The sequence below is a fragment of the Lissotriton helveticus genome, chromosome 8 (genome assembly GCF_964261635.1).
Source record: "Lissotriton helveticus chromosome 8, aLisHel1.1, whole genome shotgun sequence".
NCBI classification, from domain to species: domain Eukaryota; kingdom Metazoa; phylum Chordata; class Amphibia; order Caudata; family Salamandridae; genus Lissotriton; species Lissotriton helveticus.
Genome location: NC_136069.1, coordinates 462,175,980 through 462,196,205, shown reverse-complemented (window position 1 = coordinate 462,196,205; position 20,226 = coordinate 462,175,980).

The following is a 20,226-nucleotide window of genomic DNA, read 5'->3' as shown; positions in this document are numbered from 1 at the left end:
GTTCAGAAAACGTGCTATCAGGGGTCATGGAGGGGTTCCCGGTGGTGGAGCAAAATTCAGCATCCTGTGCGCTCGCTCTATCACAAAGCAGGTCGAGAGCGGCGCCTGTGGTAGGGTATTTTTCAGGAAGGTCAAATGAAATTGCCCCAGATCAGACCCCTCCACTTTTTCCGGAAAACCAACGAATCTCAGATTATTCTTTCTGGCTCTATTTTTGGCATCATCCACTCTCCAGGTCACTTCCGCCATGGATGCCAAGAGTCCCGTCACATCTTTCCGCGTGACCAGAGAGACATCTTCAAGTTCTGAGATGTAGTGCTTGGTCTCGGTCACTCGTTTGGAGACTTTGCGGAGATAGTGTTGCAGTAGCGTAACCTCTGAGCGAACCTCCGCTATCTTCCCCTCTAGACTTTCTCTGGACTCACGAATGGCTTGCAGGATGGTTGTGGTGTCCGGGGAGGAGCGGGGCCACCTAATGGAGCCGGGAGCACTTTGGCATATCGATCCATTCTACCCTGTCGAGATTGCCTGGGTTCTTTATCCTTATCTTTATCTTTCGCCATCCTGGGTTATCGTGCAGGAGCAGACGACCTAGCAAGTGTCTTCAGAACCACCGATGCCAGTGGTTTCTCCAAGGCGATGCGCAGACGCCAAACTGGTTCGTGGAGTAGTGTAAGGCTCTGCAAACCTCCTCCCGGGCGTGCCGGCCTTCCGAGTAAGGCACCACCGCACCGCGTCAGCGAGGCCCCCGATGGATCGCTTCCCAGCTGCGGCCCCGTATGCGTATCAGGCAGGAGGGGCGGGTGATCCGGGTGGGTGGGAAAGTTTGCGGCGAGCCCCCCGCGACCATCAGATGTAGCACAGGAGCGCGTGCGTTTTAATGACAAAACTGGCGCTCACGCCTCTCACCTCCCCACCGGCAGACGCAAAGACTCCAGAGCGGCAAAAGGATCCACCCACGCCAGCTTTGATCATCAATGGCACCGTCGTGCAACAAGGCCGTGTGCGGCCACCGCTCCTCCGTTCCTCTTGGCCCCAAGACCCGGAGGAGCGCTGCCGATCCGGACCCTGACGGTGGTCAGGAGTGGGGAGACGCTGTTGTGCGGGAGACCGCACGCCGGAAAGTCTCTACTGTGGGCCAAGGAGTCTCAGCGCAGAGTTCAGAGGGGATCAACAGCGCCAGCAGCGAAGAGGAGCAGGACCTCAGCAGGATATCAATCAGGGTCAGTGGGGCTCACAAGCAGCGTCACAACCAACCTGCTGTACCCCACCTCACCCTCTCACTTTAGCTCCAGTGTATGGACAGCCATCAGATCAGAGCCAGGGGGTGGGCCAGAGCTCAGGCCAGGCGGCTGGTGCCACTGCGACACCACCGTGTCCGTCCGCTGGCAGGGCCCACCTCACGTTCCCACAAGAAGCAGTCCACCTAGGGAGGGGGACAGCACGCACTCCCCTCGTGTCCTGGCTCCAGGCCACACCCACGGGGACGGGTGAGGTATTGGGATGGGCACCGCGTCTCTAGGTACCTCACTCCGTAGCACCAAACGAGACTCCGGGCATCTCCCTCAGTGACGCAGGCCAGGGAGCAGCCGGCGCCCTGGAGAGCTACATCGCTAGCCTCCGATGTTCAGTTGCAGCCCCGGGACCCCACAGGTGCAGTGCGTCTCGCCGCTGTCGCCACCGGGAAGGCGCTCCGTGCTCCATGCGTGGCGTCGCACACAATCACCGCCGCTTTCTCAGGGCACTTCTCTCAATGGTCCTTCGTGTAGGAGCGCCTCTCTCTCCAGCCCGAGTTGCAGCTAGCGCGTCGCCATCTTGATAGCGACTGCGCCTGTCTCCCGAGAGTGTCTGGATTGCGGGCTCAGGACATCGCTCCCACTCTCACCAGGCACATCGTTGCGTTCCAGGAGGTTTCCGCCAATACTGGTACGTGTTTGTGGCGAAGAGGCACAGGGTTAAAGCAGGATTTTGAACGGGGGTAGCGAAGCTCTCGATCAACAAGGTACTCCGCCATGTTGCTGGCCACACCCTCCTGCAAACCAATGTTGACAGGGAACCACTTCATCAAAAACACCCTCAAGAAAAGCACTTTCTCTTTCTTTGCTGCTCAGCAGCCAGATAAGAACTTCTTGATCTAAAAGGCTTTAGGGATAAGGGTGTAGTTTATTAGGCATGCCTTCTCTCTGCTATCTGGTGTGATGTGTCAACGTTCACTGTTGACAACTTTTTAGGGCAGGCTTACCAAACAGCACAGCCGTCTGGTTAAAAAAGATATACCATGGGGCAGATTTACAAGCCCCTTGCGCCGCCGTTGCGTCACTTTTGTGACGCGGCAGCGGCGTAAAGCCAGCGCCATGCTGCGGGGTATTTACAACGTTACACATCTGGGAGATGCGTCACATTGTAATGCCCTGCGCCACATGTAGGCGTTCCGGTGCAGGGGGGGGCGTTCCGGGGCAGGAACGCCTCCCAAAAGTGGCTGAGTGAAATCTACAAGATTTCACTCAGCCACTTTTAAGGCCATGGTGCGTCAAAACCATGCGCCAAGGATTGACGCAGCATTGTAAGGATAGGGCACCCCGGAGCTTTGTTGGAGCTGTGTCGGGCTTGCGACGCAACTCCAGCAATGCGCCGCCTTTACGGCAGCAGATGCGTCACGCATCTGTCCATTTTTGCCCCATGGTCCGCTGCATTGTAAATGCGGTACAAAAAGGGGTGGTGATGGACGGAGCATCTGAATCAATCAAACACTCACACCCAGTCAAAAGATCTGGGTTTAATCCATCACCGTTCTTTAGCCCACTCTGCCACCCCAGTTCAGACATGACTTTATGCAAATCTGTCTGACCCTGTGCCTCATGGGAACAGTCCAGCCCGAACTACCAAGCCATGTCTTCCCTGGACCGGAAACATGCTTCCGAGGACCGGTTTCTGGCATTCCAGCCGTCTTCAGCCCGGCTTGCTTGAATCCAGTGGCAAAGTGAGCAAGGGACTCACGTCTGAGCATACCCTGCCACACTTATGGCGGCCAAAAGCGGTACAAAAGGGGGTGGTGATGGACGGAGCATCTGAATCAATCAAACACTCACACCCAGTCAAAATCTCTGGGTTTAATCCATCACCGTTCTTTAGCCCACTCAGCCACCCCAGTTCAGACATGGCTTTATGCAAATCAGTCTGACCCTGTGCCTCATGGGAACAGTCCAGCCCGAACTGCCAAGCCATGTCTTCCCTGGACCGGAAACAATCTTCCGAGGACCGGTTTCTGGCATTCCAGCCGTCTTCAGCCCGGCTTGCTTGAATCCAGTGGCAAAGTGAGCAAGGGACTCACGTCTGAGCATACCCTGCCACACTTATGGCGGCCAAAAGCGGTACAAAAGGGGGTGGATGTATGACATTGTTCTACATTCTGTCCATCAACTGTGTTTTTTGCAATTTTCACCCCGAGTGGGCTGGGTATGCTCAGACGTGAGTCCCAGGCTCTCCACACCACTGGAGTCAAGCTATCCAGGCTGATGAAGGCTGATAGCCAGAAACCGGTCCTTGGATGCTTGATTCCGGTCTGGGAAAGACATGGCTTGGTAGTTCGGACTGGACTGTTCCCATGAGGCACAGGGTCAGAGCTGATTTGCATATAGCCAGTGTCTAACCCAGGGTGGTGTGGAGTGCAAAAAAACTATGGATTTAGGCCCAGATCCTTGTACTGGGGTGAATGTATGACATTGTTCTACATTCTGTCCATCAACTGTGTTTTTTGCAATTTTCACCCCGAGTGGGCTGGGTATGCTCAGACGTGAGTCCCAGGCTCTCCACACCACTGGAGTCAAGCTATCCAGGCTGATGAAGGCTGATAGCCAGAAACCGGTCCTTGGATGCTTGATTCCGGTCTGGGAAAGACATGGCTTGGTAGTTCGGACTGGACTGTTCCCATGAGGCACAGGGTCAGAGCTGCTTTGCATATAGCCAGTGTCTAACCCAGGGTGGTGTGGAGTGCAAAAAAACTATGGATTTAGGCCCAGATCCTTGTACTGGGGTGAATGTATGACATTGTTCTAAATTCTGTCCATCAACTGTGTTTTTTGCAATTTTCACCCCGAGTGGGCTGGGTATGCTCAGACGTGAGTCCCAGGCTCTCCACACCACTGGAGTCAAGCTATCCAGGCTGATGAAGGCTGATAGCCAGAAACCGGTCCTTGGATGCTTGATTCCGGTCTGGGAAAGACATGGCTTGGTAGTTCGGACTGGACTGTTCCCATGAGGCACAGGGTCAGAGCTGATTTGCATATAGCCAGTGTCTAACCCAGGGTGGTGTGGAGTGCCAAAAAACTATGGATTTAGGCCCAGATCCTTGTACTGGGGTGAATGTATGACATTGTTCTACATTCTGTCCATCAACTGTGTTTTTTGCATTGTAAATGCGGCGCATCCATGGTGGCGGAGCCGTGACGCACAATAACTGGCGCATCCCTGCTGATATGCAGGGATGTACCAGTTATAGTAAATCTGCCCCCATGTGCTTACCAAAAACATAAAGGGGCATAGAGCCTACTCATTGCTATTGGTTGGCATTCTTGTCACTCTTATTTGGCTGCTTCTTATTTGTGTGCGAGCTTGTCAGTCTTCTATTTCTCTTTCCCATGAAGCAGAGTCTTAACCATCTCTTTTGATTGGATTACTTGTATGCTTCCATTGCTAGCTTTTCACAGCACAGGCGGGCGCTGCTTCCTTTCTGCCGCTCGAGTAGATTTTTTACTCAAGTGGCAGCTTTCTCAACGCGAACGAACAGTTTCTCAACAAGAGCATACGCGATCACTCGCAATGAGAAATCCGACCGCCCGAGTTGAGAAATCTCGCCAGGAGGTTGATTTTCCACGCTCGCGCTTGCCAACTTGACGTTGCCGATAGCGAGCAAGGAAAAATCTCACCAGGAGGTAGATTTTCCTCACTTACCAACTTGATGTTGACGAGCGCAAGCAAGGAAAAAAAACTTTGCTCCGTTGAGCTTTTTGGAACTCCCCGAAATGTGGAGTACAGAAAATTCCGCAAATTCAGCTAGCGGAGCGGAGTTCACCGCCCAGCCTTATTTATATATATATCCACAGATCTATATGTATATGTGTGTGTGTGTGTATATATATATATATATATATATATATATATATATATATATATATATATACACATTCCATTTGCAAGACACGACACTTGGAGGCCCACTCTCATCGTGTTGAGCATCTTTATTCTGCAAGGCGGCAATGATCAGGAGCACGGTAGGTACAACAGGGATTTCAGCCGTAGATTTCCCAACGCGTTTCGGGCTTCTTCTAGCCATTGTTCTCGGGATGGCAGTGAGGAGAAGCAGCTGGCAAGATCACTCATATAACACAAAGTCCCGTCCAGTGGGTGTATTTACTCGCTGCACTCTGGTAGTTGAAGTCTCTTGCGAGTATGATAACCTGTTGTAGGAGCCGCCACCAACCTCCTAGTAATGTTTCTCAGCCACAGTGGGTTGCTGCATTAACACGCGACCGCTGTCATGCCACTTAATCACCTCGCAGAACACCACAGTGTTCCTTACTGCTCCGCACTCGGGGCGTGCCGGACCCGCCCATCTGCGGGGATGGGCTCTCTGCGACCATATACGATGAGACCACACAATAAAAATCCAACATATGCGTATTTGTAATATTTCACCTTATCGGTTATTAGGCCAGCAAGCACTTGTAGGTTTTTGCAGTATTAATGAGCAATTATCGATGATCCAAAGCAGTCCTAATGCCATGCTATGCAGTTCGTAATGCAAGAATCAGGCACTTCGTAATGTAAAAATAATGCAATTCGTAACGCAACAATCAGGAAGTTCGTAATGCAAAAATAATGCAATTCGTAATGCATCAATCAGGCAGTTCGTAATGCAAAAATAATGCAATTCGTAATGCCGCAATCAGGCAGTTTGTAATGCAAAAATAATGCAATTTGTAATGCAACAATCAGGCAGTTCGTAATGCAAAAATAATGTACTTCGGCACCGATCGCGGTGCTCTGGACGGTCTCTATGTCAGTCACTCTCACTGACTTGTGGTCAGCTACTGCCAAAATACACCCCCAACTCGGTTATGATTGAAAACAAAGTGCAGCTCCACACTCCGGACCCGGTACTGCCACTCCTCGGCAAGTATGGGCCGCGATACGGACGTAAGTGGAGGCTTACACTGCAAAGATGGGAAAGGCCGAGAGCGTTTCTCTCATAGCCTACACCCCGCCCCAGGTGGCGACACGCACGCTCGCTGAGCGTTATCTGGAGGGTGCGATCTCACTCTCCTCTCCTCATTGCTTGGGCCTCCGATGCGTCTTCGTTGATCTTGGGCAGTGGAACTCAGACCCCCGAAGGTGATGGTTCGAGGTCTCTCCTTGGCAAATGCAGGCTCGGGCCTGCGTCAGTGAATTCTCACAGGTCCTCTGGGGATGCCGGTCCTGGTCCATGACAATGACAATCGCAGCACTTCTGGTCATGCTGCCGATTGAAGCAGAGAAACTGGCCTGCTCCGGGACACACAGTCACGGGGCAATTTCTCACAAAGGTCTCAGGCTGCACAAAGCACACTCACACAGCGTCGCAGAGACTCACTTGAGGTCCGGGTGTACACGATCACAGGGCAATCCTCACGAAGGTCTCAGGCTGCACAAAGCACACTCACACAGCATCGCAGAGACTCACTTGGACTCCGGGTGCACACGATCACAGGGAAGTCCTCACGAAGATCTCAGGCTGCACGAAGCACACGCACACAGCGTCACCGAGACTCACTTGGACTCCGGGTGTACATGATCACGGGGAAGTTCTTACGAAGGTCTCAGGCTACAAAAAGCATGCCCACACAGTGGCGCTGAAACACACTTGGAAACTTTTATGTTCCTGAGTTTCCACAACAGGGAGCCAGCTTTCCTCAGGCCCTTGGAGACACATTACTTTAGGACACAGCAAAGTCCTTTCAATCAGGGGGACCCAGCACACAGCAAAGTTCCTTAGCCTCTCCTTAGTTAAATGAGCAAACTGCAGGCCAGCCCCAGAACACACAGCAAGGGTCAGCCCTTCTCTTCAGTCTCTCCAGCTGTTCTTCCTTGGCAGAGGTTCCTCTTGACTGCAAAGTAGTTTAAATCCTTTTCAGTCTTGATCAGTCCATCATTCAGGGGTTTCAGCTCGCATAGTTATACCCCTAAATGTCCTTGGAGTCTTTGTCTTCAGGGGGCACTGACCCCTGTCCAAACCAGTTCTGGGTGTCTCCCTGCCAGTGACACCTTCAGCCTTTGATAGTGGGGGTCGGGGTCCTCAATCACTCAGCAGGAGAGGAAGCCATTGTTTTATGGCAGCAGCCCAGGCCTCTTCACCTCCAGGGGCTACTCCTCCCCCCTACACTCCAGATGCAGGCAAACAGTGGCTGTCTCACCTACTCCTCCCCTGGGTCAATACATTTCCCAGATACTATCTCATTCAAATCCAGACAGTCAATTCACAACCAGGCAGAGGCAGACAGAATTATTAGAACAAAAAAACAGCCACTTCTAAAGGTGTGGTTTCTAAACCCACAACTCAAAAACCACTTTCACAAAAAGATGTGTTATTAAATTGTGAGTTCAGGCACAATAAACCTCACCTCTCCATCTTAAAGAAATGGGAAGATAGGCTGGAAACATAGTACACAGCTCTCCCATTCTGCCCTATGGGCAAGATGGCCATGCAACAGTGAAAAACGAAATGGAGAGTATGTCACTGTCAGGACATGGTACACACCTTAGTACATGTCCTACCTTTCACATACACTGCACCCTGTCCAGGGGGCACCTTGGGCTTACCATAGGGGTGTCTTATGTGCATAAAATGGAAAGGGTAAGGCCTAGCAAGTGGGTGCACTTGTCAAGACAACAAGGCAGTTTAACAAACTGCGTGCAGGCACTGCAGTGGCAGGCCTGAGAACTCTTTTCAGGGCTACTTATGTGGGTGGCACAATTAGTGCTGCAGGCCCACTAGTAGAATTTGTATTACTAGCCCTGGCACACATAGTGCACTTTAATAGTAAAACAAACATGCCAATTATGGACAACCAATTACCATTACACTTTACACAGGGAGCACTTGCACTTTGACACGGATCAGCAGTGGCAAAGCGTCCAAAGCATCTAAGTTGGCAACACCATGTCAGAAGAAGCATTTGCAATGCAATAGGTCTCGCATTTACGAAACTCTCGAAAACGAGAGACCTATTGAATTGCAAATAGTTGTTTGCAAAAGCGCCCCAAGCCACACTTTCAGTTCAATGGCAGCCATGTCTCTTTCCTTAGACGTTGCTCGTCTAAATAAAGGGGCATGGCCACCATTAACATGAAAGCGCAAAATGGGGCGATTTACAATCAAAAGTTATATAAAAATAGAAGAAAAAAATCTGCATCTATGTTCGGTGCCGCATAGTGGCTGCAAACAGATCAAAGGCGTGGCCACCACAGTGACATGCTTTGCCTTGAGAAAAAAAAAGCCTTACATGAGAGTATGGTGAAAAGCATTTAATAAAATAGTGCTCGGAGGCTGTAATTAAAGCCTACTTATCACCAACACACGCAACAGGATATGTCCTCACTGGGAGGTTACAAATGAAGATAAGGTGGTACTAAGCAGGGACTAACGAAGACAGCATTTACGGGGGACAATGAGACAAGCCAATGAAAAAAAGGGGCTGAGAATGGGCTAGGCTTCAAGTCCATGTCTCAATACAGTATGCCTCGCAAAGCAGATCATGCGCTGCCCAGGCTCAACCTAAAAATGAACGTGCCCTTATGTAATTTAACTAGTGCTCATGTAAAATGCTCCAATACCATCAGGTCGAGTTTACACTATATAAAAAGTTTTTATAAAAACATCAAAGCTGTTTACATTTTGATGTGGCCACATTTTTAAGTCGACTTTAATTTGTCAGCTCCCTTTGTTCTATCATTGTAAGTTAAGAGATTTTTACAAGATGTGTTCCTTTCCGACCAATCCCATGATTCCATTTTCATGGATTATCTATGGTAATCAGAAATATTTCTAACATCAGGTGGGGAGCCCGCTTGTGTCTATACTCCAAGAAATACCTATGCACAAACAATGGAGTAATTCTTAAGCGAAAATAAATGCTGAATGCTTAACACACAGCACTGTACCCAAGCTTGAAAATAGGGTGACCCTGACCAGTGACACAGAATATATGAATTCCCTGTGGAGCTGGACAGAGTGGGCTGGGCCTGTTCGGGAGAGCCCGCGTGCTTCCTCCGTAGCCTGGAAACCCTTAAAGTGAGGTCTAAAAATATCTCCTCAGCAAATCCCAAATGAAGACATCCAGCACACGAAGCAAGGCCTGCCATTGGAGAAGGTATCTGTTTGACGGATGGTAAAAGGTTGGGGGCTCCTGGCCTCCTCGTAGCACCCTCTTACTCTGTCTCTAATCACCTTCAGACAGGTCAGATCAAAGAAAGGGGTGCACAGTTAATGCTCACCGGATTGGCTGAATAACAGATGTTTATCGTTACTCACCAGTACTCATTTTATCGACCTCAGATGGCTGAAAGGCTGGGTGGAACCAACGGGATTTGACTCTGTGACCATGAGGTTGCACACAGGAGCCTGCAGTGGACGTATCAGTTCAGTGAGCCACCAGACCCGATTTGCCGGTTTTCTGCCCCACAGACACACGTGTGCGAACAGGTGCAAAGTCACTGCGGGGCCAAGCATACGGGGGGGTTTGATTCCATAACGTCTGATTTAATAGCACCGTATCTGTTCTAAAAGCGCCTGAGGAAATCACTGGCACGAAATCACAAACTTCTAAACTGGATAAAAATCATATGAATAGCCCCTATAATGGCATTTACGTCACTCTAGATATGGTCTTGTGGGCCCTTACAACACTTCTCGTGTGGCCTTTGGTCGCGTGCAGTCCTAAACACCCCAGGTGTTCTGGAATGGAGGACAAGTGCTCCCTGATGGCCTTAAGGCCTAATTGAAGCCTGCTCGAGAGATGAAAAGCCACTCCTTCAGTAGTGTAATTCAGGATTTATATAGTGCAATTCTTAAGGACACAGCACTTACTAGGAGGGAGCAGCCATACTGACCTTCACCAACGAGTACATTTTTTTTTAGCAAAGGATGCAGCTGGTTTGACGATTAATATGTTTAAGGTCTGGCAGCAGCCCGGAAGCACTTAAATACTTTCTGCAAGCTCGTTTCTAGAACAGGCTTTCAACCCGAACAGCAACTGATTTTTCTCAAGGGGAGATGTGGAACTAGAGCAAAAACATTTGAGGGACTGTGAATTTTTCGGAGCAAAGAAATAGCACCCATGTGGGTAATTCACAGTACCGCCTGCTGTGCAAAGAATGTATTCACCAACATGCCACCTCCTTGGCGGTGCTTAATTTGTAACAAAACAAGTAAAACCAGACTCACTCCGCCATGCAACGGGGACACTGAACCTGACCGTGCGGGGGCTGCCAGGGCAGGCCCGCTCAACCAGACACTCACCTCGATCCATTTCTGCGCCTTGCTGAAGGCTGACTCGGGAGCCGGCTCCTGCGGGTTGATTCACAGTGAAATGGATCCAAAGAAAAACAGTAGCTCGCGAGTGGTGCGTGCGCGCCACAGCGAGCCATATGGTTTCACTTATCACGCCTGTGTCTGGGCACGATATTTGAAACCACATGGCCTATTGGTGTCTATTACGCACACCAAGCGCTTAATATACACCAATAGGCCATAGGCGGAGCAATGCGCCCGCCTTTGGCCAATTGCGTGCTGTCTTTTATAAAAAGACGCACGCAAAGGCCAATAACGGCCCACAAAAGGAAAAGCACACGCACAAGCCTGTGCGATTCCTAGGGCAGCTTCCAAACCCCGTTTTTCACCTACTAAAGGGCTCGCCCTGCACGAGCACTGCTGCGAAGTGCAACGCTAGGCGCTAGACCTAAAAAAGGTCTAGGAGGAAGGCAAAAAGTTTAGGGAACTTTAGCTAAAAGGGCCAAGTCCAACAGTATGCTTGACCCAGATGACATTTATCACCCGAGGAACGGACCCTGGCGGCTAAGGTGACTTAGTAAGCGAGCAGCAGAATACAAAAACCTTTATATAAAAGGAACACAGGGGACTCAATGTTTACTACAAAATTTGGTAAAGTCCCCAAAAAGAGGATAGATCGTTCCTAGCCTTTCAGTATGTCATAAGTCCAATAAAAACATTTTGTAAATTGGTGGAGAAAGTCAGCGAGACTGGCAATTTGATTTTAGGAAACCCAAAAGGTGCAAAGTCGACTGAGAGACGATGTTCTCTCTTCATTTGCATTGAACGCAAATTGAATGATCTGGCAACCACAGAGGCAGGTACAGTGGCAGAATGTGGTCTTCTTTGGGATTCCTTTATTAAAGAATTGAACACATTTGTCATCACATTCTCATTTCTCAATAGTGCACAACAGTCGATGAGTAGGATATTCAGCCAGAAGATTTTTGGAAGTCCAGCACTGGCATGGGCGGCACTACTGACCTTATTTTCTCACCTCTCATAAACAAAATGGCAATTCTCTCCAGTGGCTGGCCTATAAAAGGTTCAGAGGTTTCTTTCCAACCTGTGGTGGTGGTAGAGACCAAATAGATCTAGAGGTATCTTTCAAAGGGGTACCAATGCTCGAGGCACCACATCAGGTAAGGAGTTCCCATACTTCCCATCCAAAATTGGGAGGGAGTTTAGGCTTAATCGCTCACAAATGGGAGGAGATTACAGGGAAAACCTGGGTTTTGCAGACACTGGGTTTCAGAGTTATACAGAACACCCATTCAGAGGAAGATTACAGTGGATGCCTGGGTTTTGCAATCACTGGGTTCCAGAGATCTACAGAACTCTTGTTCAGAGGAGACCTAGCCCACAGTTTTTCTTGGGGTTGAGACACTCCTCTTAAATAAGAAAGCCACATTTTTGTTAGGTAAAGGGGCCGTAGCCCTGACCTCATTACACCCACTGGGATTTCTAAGCAATATATTCCTGCAGAGAAAAAAGATGGAAGACATCTTACCGCGATAAACCTAAGACAGTTTAATCAATGGCTACTCTGCTGCCATTTAAGATAAAGGGCATGCACCTCTTCACTGATATCCTTTTAGCGAGTAACTGGATGGTCAGTTTGGACCTAAACGACGTGTACCTTGCAAGACCCATTTTTGCACTTCCAATTCATCTAGATGTGACAAGGCTGTTACCTTGGATCTTCTGCCACAATGTGGTGCTTCACCAAGGTGCTAAAACCAGCCATAGAACGTATAAAATCCAGGGGCATCAAACTGATTGTCTATCCGAACAACATCCTTTTGATGAACCAGGATAAGAGGCTTCTAAGCAAAGCCATGGACACTACCATGTCCCTCCTTCAGGGGCAAGAATGTGTAATCAATATGGAGAAGTCCAAGATCCATCAGTCTTAAACAATATTTTTGGAGGGTTTTGTAATATGCTCAGTTCATCAGAGACTGAGGTGTCCCCAGAGAAAGATACAATTGATCAGAAGAATTCAGATAGACCCTGCAGAAGGGATGGGTTCCATTGAGACAACATGCTAGGAGAGGGGTAGGGAGGGGCTCCAGGTTTAATCAATTTAGCCCGCTTTTCCAGGGCGTTTACACTACTGAATACTTCAGATGCTCATATCTCTAGAAGGGCTCATTTTATACAGCAGAAATGGAGTTGTCAGAGAATGACAACTGGGAAATTCAGTGGTAGTTGTATCACATGGATGCCTGGAATTGCAAAGCTATTTTTGGCTTCACCCTAGCGTTGATCATAGAATCAAATGAAAGCTGCTCAGGCTGTGGAGCTCGCTGTGGGGATATTACCTCAGAATATTTTGGTCAGAACAGGAAAGGGAAATGCTTATCAATTGCTTTTAACGTTTAGCAGGCCAAAATCGCAGTGAAGTGGCTAACAAAAGAAAGGGTCTCATTTTCCCTTCTGTTGAAGATGGACAATGTATCAGCAGTTCAATACATAAACTGGTTAGGACAGTGATTCTTAACCTATGGTCCACAAACCCCGGTCTACTCAGGGTGTCCGTGACCACCATACAATTTATTGAGAGGGTCATGACATTTAAAGATGCCTCTTTTTACTCATTACAATTCCCACAGAACCTAGGCAGAAAGGCCTCCAATTCCCGGTAAACAGTCATGGGGCCCATGCTCCGGCTTCTTTTGAATAAGAACCACTGAATAGCTATAACTATTAACACTCTACCACAGGAGCCCAGAGTGAGGAGACGACACCCACGAGGTAAACAAGGCACTTTTCATATCCTTTTTAGGTTGAGCATTCAAAACCTCTTTTATATACTTTAGTACATACTTCTATGTGTTTGTACTTTGTGGGCTCTGGAGATTAGCTCTAGGATTTGTCTGCTTCCACTTAGGGACTTTTTTTCTGTTCAACTGCCTCTATTTAACTGCCTTGATAGAAAACGACCAGTAGAGCTCAATAAAATACCAGAATTGCTTTCTGCTTGTTCAACTGCCTCTATTTAACTAACTTGATAGAAAACAACCAGCAGAGGTCAGTAAAATACCAGAATCACTTTAGCATTCTCTAGATTCCAGTTCATAGACATTGTCTTCCACGAGCACCCGTAGACAATAATATTACTTTCAAATCTTGTTTTTTCAGTGATATGACCACCGAAGGCCCTGATTTTATATTAAAAACAGCGTTGGCCTATACCATTTCTCGCTGAAAGGCAATATTTCTCTCCATGTGTTCCCATACCTGGCATGTCACGCAGTTTGGTGCTTACTTTCCCTCTATGTTAAAGTTCAGTAGATGTTTCAGCACTCAGGCTAATACATATAAGGTCATGCTTGTTCTCCTTTACAGCTGATTCCACAAGAAGTTGCATGCAAGTTTCAAATCAGACTTGCTACTGAGCGACAGTGAAAGTTCTAGCATTCTAACAATATGGGTCTAGCCAGTGCTATATACAACTCAAGTAAATAAATAAAAATAAATAAATATGGCACGTTTTCCTCTCCACATATGGAGCACAGATCTCCCCTCCCCAACATGCATATAACATGACATGGCCTTGTGCTGATCATTAACCGGATACAAAGCTTTTCTCTATGAGCGAATAATGCTTTGAACTGGTGCTGCTGCTTTTAACTGGGGCTGTTTTGTTTCATTGTTTTCCCAGTTAGACACTGCTATATTATAAATATATACTGATACAAGTGCAACAGGATAGCAACATGATTTGCCCTGTCTTTGAAACCTTTAGTATGAAAGACAAAGAGTTCCTTTTTGGTAGATCCGATATTACCAGAGTTGTCTTGCATTGGACTAACTTAAAAAAAGCAGATGTTTATTGTTTACAATTCACAACACTAAGGATTTGATTTGACCTGTAGGCTAGTCACTCTTTTGCTTCTATTTATAAATCTATGTAGCTCACAAACTGTTTGAGCTGATGCATCTTTATATTCAACAGACCCATAAAGAAGCTTCCTGATACAGTATTATTAGGTACTCAATATGTTGCTAAACCCCAAGAGTAATATGGCTTCATAAAAAACAGTAGATTAATTGAACACCACCTAACGACCCCTGGTATGTTTTGCCTCTACACTCCACAAGTTAGATATACGTATGAGTCAATTGTTTCTTTTTTTGACCCGATCTAGTATTTGCTATTCGAGTCCAGTCATTCTTAACCTGCGGTCCATGGCCCTCTTGGGGGTCCGAGAGGCCTACTCCAGGGGTCAGTGACTATTTAGGACAATAAATAATATTAGCAGATTTTAAGAAAGTATATAGATAAAGGAAGCAATAAGTAAAATTTTCCGTGCAAAGGAATTTGAAATTGGAGGATTAAAATGAAGTAGGTATCCTTATCTTGATTTGTGGGAGCAGAGCAAATACAGCAAAAGGAGCAGGGCCGGACTGGGATCCACAACCGGCCCTGGCAAAGTGCTCGGCCGGCCCCCAAAACCGGTCCCCACCGGTGCGGCGCACCAGGGGATTGCCCGGTGCCCGCTATGGCCAGTCCGGCCCTGAAAAGGAGTACAGTATGGATGACAGGTGGCTCCAATATAAGGGCTGGCAAACGCTGAAACAAAGAGCATGCATTTGGAGCACAAAAGCCAAAATTATATGCAGGAGTTTAGGATATCACTTCATCTTTTGGAACTAAAGCTACATTTTGAAATGCTTCAACCTTATGATTGGAATTTCAAGTTTTGCATGTAGGTTGGGATTTCTCCAGCGAGGTCGTTAACGGAGGAGGGAGTCACTTTTACTGTTTTACACGGACCAACTCTAACAATCTTATCTGTTTTTCGGGACTCTCCAGAGTTATGCAGAGTGAGATGTATCAGAGCATGAAAATAGTTGGCTGAACAGCACCAGGCGCTAGACATCTACTGACTGCTGACAATGATACTTTCATTTTTGGAGCACACCAGGCTCAAAGGTCCATGGCATCCAAAACTTTCTGCTTGGGGGGCCATCTGGAGGATATCATGAATGCGGCAGCCTGGTCCTTAGACTCTACCTACACACAATTCTATTTTACACCAGTGAAGGGGGTGGCATCATTGGTAGTCAGTAATCTTTAAACGTGGATAATCTAATCCTCGAGTCCTAATATAGAATGTCTTGGAGGCGAGGATTAGCCCACCCTGGGAAGAACAACGTTTTCTACTGGTCTAGAGTTGAAAAAGCCTTTGTTGGGGGTAACTATCTGAGTATATACAGGCATTTGGACTCGTGTACATATATATAGTGCCTGATAACGGATTTATGTAAAACCAATGAAATTTATGTTTTTGGGCTAAATCAAAGTTTGTGGAAATATTCAACTACTTTTGTCTTCAATAAGACGCCACCGTCAAAATTATCAGTAAAATTAGAAGAATCAATGGCCAATGCAGAAATGAAACACCAGTAATTGATTTTCTTGAGTACTGGACTTACAGCAGGTTGAGGGGATTGTTGTTTACTCAAGGACTTATGAGATATGTAGTTATTTGTTATGTGTTACAATGTTGATGTGTTTGGAGCTGCTGGGCAATAAAAGGGAGAAAGTAGATGCATAATCCTCACCTCTGTGTTAACAGAATTGAAACATCCATTGACGAGAAGTAGGAAATATTACATTCTTCTTATAATTATCTTAACGGTTAGGTAAGTGCAAATGTGCTTGCGTCAGAACAAGAAGAGCATAATTAGCCTGTACAGTATATCACCACGTCTCAGGCAGATTACTTATTTTGTAATCGACAGGGCCTCAAGGGCCCATATTAACCAGATGCCTAACCTTGGGCCTGCTTTAAAATAATTGAGAAAAGTGAGGGCTGCGGGGTGGTTGTACCCCCTCCTAAAACAGCCTAGGAAGATCCAGTTATGGGAAGCCCATTAAGCAGTGCAAAGAGATTCATCTCTGAAGCAGAGCAGGAACGGCAGCGTGAACCTACTTTCCTCACCCACCCCACTGCCAGTGCCCAAGCTTTCTTACCACTTTGCCAACATCAAGTGGCCGAGGCCCAGCCTTTCGGGTCACCCGGGTCCTGCTCTCACTTTTCTGCAGAGCCCATACCCAGGAGATGGATGTAGCATGGTGGATACCACTATAGTTAAGAGTACTTACTGGATCCCCATGCCCTTCGGGCATCACTGCCTCAGCCCCGGCCAGAGTGCTCTCAAATTTGTGTGCGAGTAGGCCATTATTTCATGTTTTTACTTTACCTTTACTTGTAGTCTTGTTTTTCGTTCTAAAATTAGGACTATTATTCCTAGAAAGTATAGCAAAAGCCTAGCACAGCAGACCTTCAAAATGCTAAAGCGTGGACCTAGGAAGTGTGAGTTCTGCTGCATCACTCCTGACCCCTACAGGGCAGAAAAGAGATGTGTATTACCAGTCTTGTGCCGTGTTTCTGACTGCCTTTTCTTCACACCGATGCCTAGGTGTAGAGGAGTAGTAGTGCCTCAGTGGTCCCTCAGCAGCGACAGCAGTATGAGTAGGATGAGCATATCATGTATTCTCAAAGGACAGATGACCTGTCAAAGACCACTCCCTGTCTGTGTGGCGAATACCATCAGCCAGTCTTCAGCTCCAAGGTCAGGTTTGGATGTAGAGGACAGGCCAGTTGCACAGTACATGCTGAACCCACTGTGCTACCGGGAGTTGTAATGTAGTCTTAAGGCAGTGTGCGAGGTAAATGCCATGCTATACATTTTATAGTGTAATTGATCAGTGTTTTGGTCCCTGAAGGCATCAGGGCAGAAAAGGCTCTGCACCCAACCGAAGCAACCACAGTCATGGCACACCTCACCATATACAGCTGCATGGCCCACCCTGCGGACTGCACCTCTCAACTAGTTGTCTTTTGGACTCAGTCAGCACTTTTTCTTCAATGGACAGGCAGGCAGGACCTCCAGCCCTTGCATGTGCCTGGCCCCTTCCATGAAGCCCATTCCCCAACATCCAAGAGCGCACACATGACCTGGATGTCCGTGAGATGGACCAACAGTGGACACTGAAATGAAATAAAGAATAAAAAAAAAGAAACAGGCCTTTTATTTGGTGGTGGTGGGGCTGAAATTCTAAAATAGAATGGAGGTCCCCATCATCCTTTGGCACTAGCAAATAGCAGTAGTGACAGGCTGTCCCTCTCCCGGAGATGTGAACCCTCTTGATGGTTTTCTTTGGAAAGTAGAGATTGCACCTCTTATAGCAAGATGGAAGGTTCCTCCACTGAGAGCTACTCTGAGGTGATGGGAAGCTGCAGTTGGTCGGTAAGGAATAGAAGGGGATATCCTTTAATTTAATTTAGTTTCTTGTAGAGCGCTAACAATCATCCAGGGTAGGATATCACGCGCTATGATTGCTAATGTGCATGTGGCGTAGGTATGAATCCAGTTAGGTTATTCTAGATGGGGGAAGAGGAAAGATTTTAGCTGTTTCCTAAATGCCAGGTGGCATTCTGTAAGTCGGAGGGCTGTAGGTAGTTTGTTCCATTTGGTAGCAGCGATGTGGGAGAAGGCACGCTCGCCCATCCTGGCTCTCTTTACCCGACAGGTTTTTGCACGAGCCAAGAATTGAGAGCGGAGGTTCCTGGTGGGAGCGTAGAACTGAATCCTATTTCTAAGGATGAGGGGACCAGTTTTGTGCAGTGCTCTATGAGTAATACACATCATTTTAAAAGTTGCTCTATGCTTCATTGGCAACCAATGGAGATCATGCAGACAGTTCTTGGCTGAGTCATATTTCTTTTTCATGCAAATGGCCTTGGCCGCTGCGTTCTGCAACATTTGGAGCCTGGTGAAAAGATACTCTGCCATACCTACAAACAGGGAGTTTCCGTAGTCCAGCCTACTCATCAGGAGAGACTGGACCAGGATCTTTCTACACTCCATTGGAATCCAGGGGAAGACTCTCTTAAGCATTTTTAGTATTGCGAAGCCTTTTCCGCATATGGCAGCTACATGAGTCTTCATGGATAGGGATGTGTCTAGGGATATTCCAAGGTTCCTAGCTGTTTGTGTCGGGGCCAGTGGAGTGCCCAGGGCTTCTGGCCACCAGCTGTCGTTCCATAGCTGAGTGTGACTTCCAAACAGAAGTATCTCTGATTTGTCAGCATTGCGTTTTAGGCAATGCTGGTGCATCCACTAAGCCAATTCTGAAAGACAGTTTATTAGCCTGTCTTTGGGGTTGTTTTTTTCATCCAGGATGACAGTGAGTTGAGTGTTGTCGGCATAAGAACATATTTCCACACCCCACTTTCTGCCTATTCCTGCCAAGGATGACATAAAAACATTAAATAGAGTTGGGCTTAGTGAGGCCCCCTGCGGGACCCCGTATTTGATGTTCCGGCATGGGGAAGAGTACTTGCCCATGCGCACTGATTGTGATCTGTCCGATAGGAAGGACCGCAGCCAACCCAGTGCTTTGTCCCTAATGCCCTTAGATGCTAGGGTTTCCAGAAGCAGATGGTGAGGGACGGTGTCGAAAGCCGCCGAGAGATCCAACAGTATTAGGGCAACTGTCTTGCCCTGATCTACGTGCATTCTGATGTGATCCAGCACGGCTAGGAGAGTTGTTTCCGTGCTGTTATTGGCCCTAAAGCCTGTTTGTGTGATGTCCAGCAGATTATTTGCTTCGAGAAAGCTGGCCAGTTGCCTGTTTCTCTAGGACTTTCGACAGATAGGGAAGTTGGGATATGGGTCTGTAGTTGGCAGGATTGTTGATATCTAAGCCAGCTTTTTTTAGAAGGGGAGTGACTGTGGCATTCTTCCAGCTGGATGGGAACTCTGCAGCATCCAGCGAGTGATTTAATACCTGTGTCACTGCAGGGCAGATCAGGGGGATGAGCTGCCGGAAAATATGATGAGGGCAGGGGTCCAGGGGGGAGCCGGATTTGATTTCGAGCATTGCATTACCTACTTCCTCTTCGGAGTATGGGCCGAAGCTAGTGAAGCAGGCTTGGGGGGTTGACAGCTCGAGATCCACCGGGCTGCTAGTTTTGGAGTTAGAAAAGGATGAATAGATTTTGTCTATTTTTTCGCAAAATAAGTTATTCATTTTGTCACAACCTGTTTGAGAGGGAGTCAGATTAGATGAGAGACTGGTAGGACTGCAGAGCTCTTTTACAATTTTAAAAAGCTCTTTGGAGGAGTTTTTATTCTCTAAAATTCTGCTGGAAAAGTAATCTTTTTTTGCCTTCCTGATGGCTTTAGTGTATTGTGACAGTTCTTTCTTGTAGACGGCCCTCGTCTCCTGAGTAATTGTTAACCTCCATTTATGTTCAAGCATTGTGCATTTCCTTTTTTGTGACTTCAGTTCTTGCCCGTACCAGTTTTCGGACATGGTGCGCCTGGGGTTGGCATCGCGGCGGAGCTGTGAGCAGTGCTTCAGAGCCGACGCAATGTGGCTCTGAAGTCTGTCAGTTGGTTCGTCAACACCTAACTTTCCTCTAGGGGGGTGGACAAAGTGTTGCCGAAAGGTTTCAACCTTGAAGTTGGCATAACTTCTCCTATGAATTGCTGCTAGGTGGGAGGCCCTAGGGTTTTTGGCAGGTAGGTGAAAGTTAAACTCGACCAAAGAGTGGTCCGTCCATGATAATGGTTTGATAGCAGAAATAGAGATGGAGTCAATATTGGAGAACAGCAGGTCA